We start from the raw sequence: 10,209 nt of genomic DNA, 5'->3' as shown, positions 1-10,209 counted from the left end.
TTTGGCACTTAAAAATATATAAAATATATCAAATTATTAAAGAAGAAATCTATCACAATAAGATTGAATATGTCTCAAAGAAACATCTCCTCATACAGGTATATATGTATTTATGTTTATCTTATCATCCAGATGTGAAAGCAGCATGCAAGAAAGTTACTCAAGAGCTAAGAAGAAATTACTTCTCTGGGATGCTTATATAACAATTGTTTGCATAATATATTTTTAATCTAATATATTGTTTAATGAAGTAAAGAAATATATTAGACTCTTTTTTGTTTGTCTTTCATTAATTAATTTATTTATTCACTTTACAATCTGATCGTATGATTGTAACCTATGCTCTCGTCTAATTCTCCCCCCTCACACAGCCCTTTCTCCATCCTCCTGGGTCTCACCCCACCCTGGCACATCAAGTCACTGCAGGACTAGGTGCAACCTCTCTTACAGAGATCAAACAAGGCAGCCCAGTTAATTGAACAGGATTCACATTCAGGCAACTGGACAACCCCGCTCCAGTTATTGGGGAACCTGCATGAAGATAGAGCTGTGCATCTGCCACATATGTGCAGAGGGGACCTAGATCCACCCCAGGCTTTCTCTTTGGTTGGTGTTTTAGTCTCTCGGAGCCTCCAAGAGTCCAGATTAGTTGACTCTGGCATCCTTATCCTTGTCATGTACCCTAATCCTTCTTCCAACTCCTCCTCAAGATTCCCCAAGCTCTGTGTCATGTTTGGCTTTGGGTCTCTGCATCTATTTTCATTGGTTGCTGGGTGGAGTTCTCAGAGGAAAGTTATGCTAGGCTCCTGTCTGCTAGCATAGCAGGATGTCATTAAATAGTGTGTTAAATAGTGTTGTTGCCCATGGGTTGGGTCTCTAGTTAGGCAGTCATTGCTTGGCCACTCTCTCAATCTCTGCTCTAGCTTTGTGCCTCGACATCTTGTTGGTAGGATACATTCTGGGTCGAAGGTTTTGTGGATGGGTTGGTGTCCTTATACCTCCACTGGGATCCTGGCCTGACTACTGGGGATAGCCATGTCAGGCTCCATATTACCCACTGCTAGGAGCCTCAGCTAAAGTCATCCCTAGAGATATCCTTACCCCCCAGTCCACTCCTATTTCTTCTCTCTCTTCAAGTGTTTGTATACCTGATCCTTCAGCCCATCTCCTGCCTAGTTCTTTCCCTCAATTCACCTCCGATGTCTATTTTATTTCCCATTCTGAGTAAGATTCAAGCATCCTACCTTGGGCCTGTCTTGTTATTTGGCTCCTTTGGGTCTGTGAATTGTACTGTGTTCATCCTGTACTTTATGGCTAATATCCACTTATAAGTGATTACGCACCATCCATGTCCTTTGGGGTCTGGGTTACTTCATATAGGATATTTTCTAGTTCTATCCACTTGCCTGCAAAATCCATAATGTCCTTGTTTTTAAGAGCTGAGTAGTATTTAATTGTGTCAATAAACTACATTTTCTTTAGTTAAGAGACATCTATGTGACTTGTTTCTAGTTTATGGCTCTTAGGAATAAAGCTGCCATCAATATAGTTGGGAAAGTGTCCTGGTGATATAGTGGAGTATCTTTGGGGTGTATGCTTAGGAAAGGTATAGATTGGTATTGGTGTAGAACTATACCCAATTTTCTGGGGAACTGCCAAATTCATTTCCAAAGTAGCTATGCAAGTTTGTACTTCCACTAGCAATGGAGTAGTGTTTCCATTGCTCCACAACCTCACCAAAATGTGTTGTTACTTGAGTTTTTGATCTTAGCAAATCTGATAAGTATAAGTTTGAATCTCAAAGTCATTTTGATTTTCATTTTCCTAATGACTAAGGATGTTGAACATTTCTGTAAGTGGTTCACCACCACTTGAGATTCTTCTGTTGATAATTCTGTTTATCTCTGTATCCCAAGTTTTGGGGGCTATTTTGATTGTTGGTATCTTTCTTCTTGAGTTCTTCATATCTTTCTTTTTTTTCTTTTTTTATTAGATATTTTCTTTATTTACATGTCATATGATTTCTCCTTTCCCAGTTTTCCCTCAAAAAAAAAAAAACCAAAACAATAAGAACAAACCCCTGCTGCCTCCCCCCTCCCTCCTTGCTTGCCACTCCGCCCTCTCCCACTTATTGGCCCTGGCATTCCCCTGCACAGGGGCACAGAACATTCACAAGGCCAAGGGCCTCTCCTTCCATTGATGACCGATTTTGCAATCCTCTACTATACACATGCTGCTGGAGCAATCAGTCCCACTATGTGCACTCCTTGGTTGGTGGTTGAGTCCCTGGGAGCTCTAAGGGTACTAGTTAGTTCATATTGTTGTTCGTCCTAAGTTGCTGCAAACCCTTCAGCTCCTTTGGTCCTTTCTCTAACTCCTTCATTGGGGCCCCTATACTCAGTCCAATGGATGGCTGTGAACCTCTTCTTCTGTATTAGTCAGATACTGTCAGAGCCTCTCAGGAGACAGCTATATCAGGCTGGATTGTCCTTCCTTCAGTCTCTGCTCCATAGTTAGTCTCTGCAACTCCTTCCATGGGTATTTTGTTCCCCCATTTAAGAAGGAATGAAATGTCCAAATTTTGGTCTCCCTTCTTCTTGAGTTTCTTGTGGTTTGTGGGTTGTTCTTCATGTATTCTGAACTTCTGGGCTAATAACCACTTATCTTAGAGTGCATACCATGTGTGTTCTTTTGTGATTGTATTACCTCACTCAAGATGATATTCTCCAGATCCATCCATTTCCCTAAGTATTTTATAAATTCATTGTTTTTAATAGCTGAGTAGTACTCCATTGTGTAGATGTACCACAATTTCTATGTTTTTAATAGTAATCCTCTGTCAGAGGATGTCGATTTGGTGGAGATCTTTTCCCATTCTGTAGGCTGTCATTTTGTCCTATTTAGATTTTTCTTTTAGTTACCTAAGCTTTTCAGTTTCATTAGTGCCTAAGCTATTGATGCCCTATTCAGGAAGTTGTCTCCTGTACAAATGAGTTCAATGTTATTTCCCACTTTCTCTTCTATTACATTTAGTATATCCTGTTTTATATTCAAGTCTTTTATTCACTAGAACTTGAGATTAATGCAAGATGGTAAATATGAATCTATTTTTATTCTTCTATATGCAAATATCCTGACTGTGTAAATTTTATTTAGAGAGATAGCTTACTTTAATGTAGTTAAGTTGTAATAATGAGGTGCATCCAGTCATATAATCAAAAAGTTGTTTGTCTTCTTGGTTTCTTGGAGCCATAATGAACTCAAAATACATTTGTAAATTAAACTGTATAGATAACAGTTTTGTTCTGATATTATGTGAGAATCATATGTCATATGTCTTTTCCTAGTGGTTTTGTTCAATATAGTAGAACAACAATAAGAAGATTTGGAGCCTAAAAAGATGACCTGTAGGTTAAGTATGCTTGCTATGTAACATGAGGGCTGGATTTTAGATGCTAATATCCAGAAAATAAGATTGGCATAATCTATACATGTACCTGTAACTCCAGCTCTAAGTAAGGCATGATGGTTCTTTCCCAGCTGGAAACAAGCACACATGTACAAACAAATACCCAAACAAAAACAAGCTCCATCTTCAGGGGGAGATACCATCTCCAAGGAATAAGTAAGAGAGGATAACATAAACAGCTTCTCCGGCCTCTTGTTAACTGTAGGGGTGTACATGTTTACATACACACAAGCACATATACCACACATATTCATATACTACTCAGTCACTCACACACAAGGAAGGAGGTTTAGCCCATTATTCAACCAAGTCATTCAGTATTCAATAAATAATTTTGAAAAAAAATCCCTGTACATGATTTTAAAACATGTACTTCTCTGTAAAGATAATTATTTGTAGTATGATGCTAAGACATATTTATATTATTATTCATATTTTTATATCTTTCTTTACACATTATGATGGAATTATGGTAACCAATACATATATTTCCACACAAACTATAGTAGAGTTAGTTTTCATGAAATAATGAATAGAGAAATTTACAGCAACCCTTAAACAACATCAAATTAAATGAAGAGAAACTCTAAGAAATTCCCTTTAAATCAGGAAAAAGACAAGGCTATCTATGTTATCTATATCGATTCAATATAGTTCTTGAACTTTTAGCTAGAGCAATAAGACAACTGAAAGAAATCAATAGGATGCAACTTGAAGAAGAATGTATTTATCTTTCTGTCTATTTAAAAATACACAAGGTATTTTTATTTGTAGATGATATGATATTATACATATAAGAAATCCCTACAGCTGATAAATACCTTTAGTGAAGTGTCTGGATACAAGATAAACTAAAAAAAGTCGATAATCTTCCTATATACAAACTAACCAACAGATGAAGACAAATTAAAAAAAAAAGACACCTTTTACAATTTCACAATAGCCATAAATAATATAAAATATAAAATATCTTGGAATAACTCTAATCAAGCAAGTGAATGACATATATGATAAAAACTTAAGTCTTAGAAGAAGGAAATTAAAGAAGATATCAGAAGATAGAATGATCTCCCATGATCATGGATTGGTAGGACTAACATATTAAAAATGGCTATTCTTCCAAAAGCCATTCAACACAACCCCCAGAAAAAGTCAATTCTTTACGAACCTTGAAAGAATGATACTCAACTTAATATGGAAAAACAAAACTAATAAATAGAAAAGCCAAACATATTCTATGAAATAAAGAACACCCAGATGTATAATCATTCTTGAATTCAAGCTGTGCTACAGATCGATAGTCATAAAAACTCATGTTATTGGCATAAAAACAGAAGGCTGATCAATGAAATTGAATCAAAGACCCAAACATAATCCACACACCTATTCACACCAGGTTTTTGATAAGCCAGAAATATAAAATGGACAAAAACAAAATAAAAAAACAAACAACAAAACAAACAAACAAACATCTTCAACAAATAGTCTTGGTCTAACTGAATGTTGGTATGTAGAAGAATGAAAATAGATCCATATTCATCACCCTGCACAAAACTCAAGGCCAAGTGGATCAAGGCCTCAATAAAAAACCAGATACACTGAATCTGATGGAAATAAAAATAGAAAATAAACTTGTAAGCATTGGTATGGAAAATAACTTCCTGAACAGAAGACTAATAGCACAGGCACTAAGATCAACAATTAACAAAAGGAACCTGAAGCTGAAAAGAACATGAAGTCAATATCCCAGTTTCTCAGTAAATTGGAAATCTACCGAAAGACCCTGCTACACCATTCCTGGGCATATCCCGAAAATAATGTTCCAACCTATCACAAACACACTTGTTCAACTATGTTTGTATAAGGTTTATTTATAGACAGCAACTGGAAGCAACCTAGATGTTTGGTAGTTGAAAAACAGATAAAGAAAATGCGGTACATATACACAGTGGAGGTACTCAAGATACTCGACTGCTAGGGGAAAAAAAATGACATAAAATTTGCCATTGCAAGCAAATGAATGGTACAAGAAAAAAATCATCTTCAATGGGATAACCCAAACCCAGAAAGACAAACATGGACCCTGAACCAGCCATCTTCTGTAACTAGTAAAGAACTGAAATGGAGGGATTGAGACACCAACCCAGCCACTAACATTTTGACCTGCAGTTTATCCTGCCTGCACAGTGTTCTGAGACTCTACTCTAGCATAACTGTCATCTGAAAGGTTTCGTCCAGCAACTGATGGGAGCAGATGTAGAGTCTCACAGGCAAACATTAGGTAGAGCGCAGAGGAATCAGAGGAGTGAGGGTGTACAAGATAACACAGCCCACACAATCAACTGACTGGGACCCAGAGAACAGGAAGTGTAGAGGGCTCTGACCTAGGACCTCTGCAGATACTTTGGTTGAGAAGTGTTGTAGTCTTGTGGGAATCCTAACAGTGGAAGCCACAGCTGTCTTTGACATATTGCGTCTCTGGGGGACTCTTTTCCTTCCACTGGATTGCCTTGTACAGCCTTGGTATGATGGTTTGGTCTCATTGTAGGTTGTTATGCCCTCTTTGGTTGATGTTCCTAGTAGGCCTGTTCTTTTCTTAGAGGAGGGAGAAGGAGAGTGATTTTGGGGGAGAGAAGAGGTGGGCAGAGGAACTGAGGGTAGAAAAAGGAGGGAGAAAAATGGTCGGTCAGGATGTACTATATGAGATAAGAATAAAAATATACATAACAAAATAAAATATAATAAGATAAAACAAAAGCAAACAAATTAAAATGTTAGAATGTCCCTAACTTTTCTATAACCTATTGTAAAAATAATCAGCTTTATCTTATTTTAAATAGTTCCTTTACATGACTGACTACAGAGTAACTTTTATTTTTTTGTAAAAATAAAAATTTCTGATGAATTAATCATAATTTAAGATAATGTGAGAGTTTGTGACAAAACTACAGTATTTGCACACTTATTCAAAGCACAATGTAGTAATCAACTCTTAGGAAATAGGAAATTAAGAATAATAAAAATGACCTTTTTAAAGATTTGAATACTCAGGCATTGACTATCCTACATATAAAATACAATTTTTTTTCATGGAGTTTTAGAAAAGATATATCCAAAAGGACATGTGGAGGGCAGAATAGGGGAAGAGTAGAAGAAAGGGGTGACCAGGAGTGGTGCAGTGAGCAGGATGGGAAGTGAATAAGAAAAAAAATAAAATTAAATAAATAAATAAGGATGTATGACAACCATGGAAGAGGAGGCAGGAAGAGTTAAGAGCCATAGGGCATGGAGGACTCGAGGAGAACCATGCCCTCTAAATGAACTGAGCACACCTCACGTGAAATCACAGAGACTTCAGTAATAAGCATTAGACCTATAGGAGTCTGCCTTATATCCTTTGAGGCTTCTAGTTTTGTATTTTTATGGGACTCCAGTGTGTGTGAACGAGTAGGTCTCTGATTCTTGTGCCCTCTCTTGGGCTCTGGCTTTTGGCGTTTGTTTTATCTTATTACATTTAATTTTGTTATGTTTTGTTGTTATTTCTTAGAAGCCTCTTCTTTTCTAGTGAGAACAGAAAGGGACTTGAATATGATGGGAGGGGAAGTGAAGTGGAACAGGGAGAAGGGGAAACCTAGGTCAGAAAGCATTGTATGAGAAAAGAATATATTCTAAAGAAAAGGGAAAAGGATATTTGAAAAGACATAAACTTGACAGTAAGATTTCTGTACCATTATCTCCTTGGCATTAGAAATTCTATCATTGTCTCAAGTTCATCAATTCACTAGTTAAGAAAAACAGTATACTGTAAAATAAATTTTACACATATCATTTGTTTAAATATGTGTAATCATTAACCAAAATTCAGGTGTAAAGAATACATAAATTCAAGAAAAATTAATTTGTTTTAATTTACTAAACATTGAGATTTTTCTCTACGTATTAAAAATTAAGTTAAAACCAACATTTGCCAGAGCTTAATGTTGTGAATTTGAACTAGTTAAAGAAACAATTCATCTTCTAGTCAAATCTACAAATAAAGGTTTTGATTGTAAAAGGCCTCCTTGTCCATAATTTTGAAAATGTGTTTTCAAAATTTTTGACATTTGTCTGATTCCTATTGGCTTAAAGATGGTCAGATAGATCTTCCTTTGGGTAGTAGAATTTTGTGGACATGCCCAATATTGCTTCTAGTAAAAGTATTTTATTCCTGGTTATTTCTTTTTTTAATGTAGATATTGGAAGCTACATAGGAAAATAATACTAAATGGTACATAAATAAGAGATGACTTAGTTCCACAGACCTGTAGAGGATATAACATGAGGTAGAAATAAACCTCTCTTATTTCCAAACTTTTAAGAATTGGATATTTAAGAATAGCCTTGTTCTATCCTAACGATGCCTGTTGCTGTATGGAACGTGGAAGACTTACATTATTGAACGATCCTCATGGTGTGTCGAAGGTTCAGAAGATCAACTAAATACTCTTTATAATAGTCCACATTGTGAAAGAACATCACTGCTACTTTACAAATGGCTTTTGGACCAACTCGATCACAGACTGCGTTTATTAGTCATTAACACACTCCAGCACCGTTCTGATAATTCCACCAAGAGAGTGGAGAGTGACTTTCATACTTGGATACGTAAAACAGACACGTGTGGGTGAATACTCTCTGTCCCTTAATTTTCCGGCTATTTTACTGTTAGTTCTTCCTTATGAATTGTAAAAGGAAAGTCTAGCCATGTCTTCTTACATGTTGTTATTTATACAAACCTGTCTCAGTAAATCACATTTCTTACATCTTTCCAATATTCTCACAATTTCAAGTTAAATCTTGGGAAAGATTCTTGCTTCTGGGCTAAGAACAGTGATTACTAACCCAGAAAGCTACTTAGCAACTTAGAAACTTGAGGCAAAATTCCTTACTATCTCAAGTTTTGATTTCTTCTCATTGAGAAGTGTCAGTGTATAAAATGTTTGAAAGGATTAATGTAAAATGAGGAACTGGAAACACAGATTGACATTTGCTGGATATTATTAGATGCTGTATGAAAATGAAATAACATAGCATGATATTCTTAAGTCTTTATATTATCACATCACAGTGTCAGGTATTTTTCTCAAACCACATCATTACAGCTCTAAAATCAATGATTCTACACTGGTTTTACAGTGATTTTCTAGATGAAGCCTCTTGTATTTTGAGATGGTAAGTAAGAATTTGTTATATTATCATCATATTTCAGGGTCTACTGCTTTGATAAAATAGTTGTTCCAGTATTTTTAACGATGCTGGATGAAGCCCAATAAAATATAGAGGTGTTTTGATATTGTTTAGTGTCACTGTTCTAAGACACAAACCAATGAGAATACAATGATGTAAACCATTGTTGTCTATTATAGCCTAAAACCAATAAATACATTTGAAGTATTTGAACAGACTGAAAAGAAATATTTCTGTGTGTGAGACATTATAAGAAATATTAAAATGAAATGTTATAAAAGATCTGAGAAAACACACGTGCCTCTGACTAGAGCAGATGGTTTCATGTAGAAAGAATTTGGAATTTTAGCACACTCAGAATGATAGGTGGAATTTTGACAGGTGCCAAAGATGCAAGAGCATTGCAGGAGGAAGGAACAGCATGAAAAAAAAGAGATATTTCAAAAGTGTACAAAGCATATTAAAAATAAGACTTAGAGACTTGGATACACAAAAGCATTTTCAAAGGAACAATTGCAATTAGTCTCACCGTATAATGACCTAATTCTTATTAATGATTGCATTTGTACACGATTTTATTGCAAACCAGAAATTAGTTGAATAAAACAATAACTGTCTCTTCACATTTACAAGAAATTCACAGACATTTAGTTTTGTGGGTTTTGTATGAGCTTACAGTTAAAATGTGAGCTATCACTGCATTTTTGTGAAATCTGACCTGGGCCTAGACGATATACACTAGACAGGTTCACCTATATTCCATGCTCCTTGTTAGGTGCCCCCATCCCTTGTTATATGAATTTTTTCATTTCGCAGTTTGAGCAAATTTCCCACATAGTAAGCAAGTCATTGTGTATTAAAGAGAAGTCAAGATAGAACTCTTAATGTTTTCTTATTATCTAACTTCAAAATCAGTGATTTTTAGTGTTTCCTTGAAATCCTACTTGGTTGAGGGAGATGAATATAGATGCAGGAGGTGGACATCATTGGCACTATTTCTGAAAGCTCACTACCACAGCTGTCTTTGTGTTTAAAATAAAACTGTGGTCATCCTTAGTTAAGTCCATGTTAGTATAAGATTCCAAGAATAAGTCACTAATTATACTAAAAGGCACATCTATGAAAAAATCTTATTCTCATGAATTTACCTACCTAATTGCATAGGGTTAGGACTACATAATTTTCTCCTACAAACAAACCTATTGTGTACACACAACCTTTTTTACGAATGTTTTAAGTGAAATGTTAGTTTGGAATCTTAATTTGGCAAAGAATATGTATTTTAAACCATTACATGAAAGTTATGAGATGGTTAATCTACGGTCAGTATATCAAGACTCTGCTTGAAATGGATCACGAAGACCACTGCTCCTTATGGGTGTCACCAGGTTCTCAGATTAATTCAGCCAATAACCTAGGTGATAAAGGAGAGCAGATGTTATACCTTACTCAGTTTCCTTAGCTGAAAAGACTGAGAATAAAAAAAAAAGAAAGAAAATCTAATAGCCTTTACC

Source organism: Mastomys coucha, unplaced genomic scaffold (genome assembly GCF_008632895.1).
Source record: "Mastomys coucha isolate ucsf_1 unplaced genomic scaffold, UCSF_Mcou_1 pScaffold21, whole genome shotgun sequence".
Classification (NCBI taxonomy): Eukaryota; Metazoa; Chordata; class Mammalia; order Rodentia; family Muridae; genus Mastomys; species Mastomys coucha.
This window is presented reverse-complemented; position numbering follows the sequence as displayed.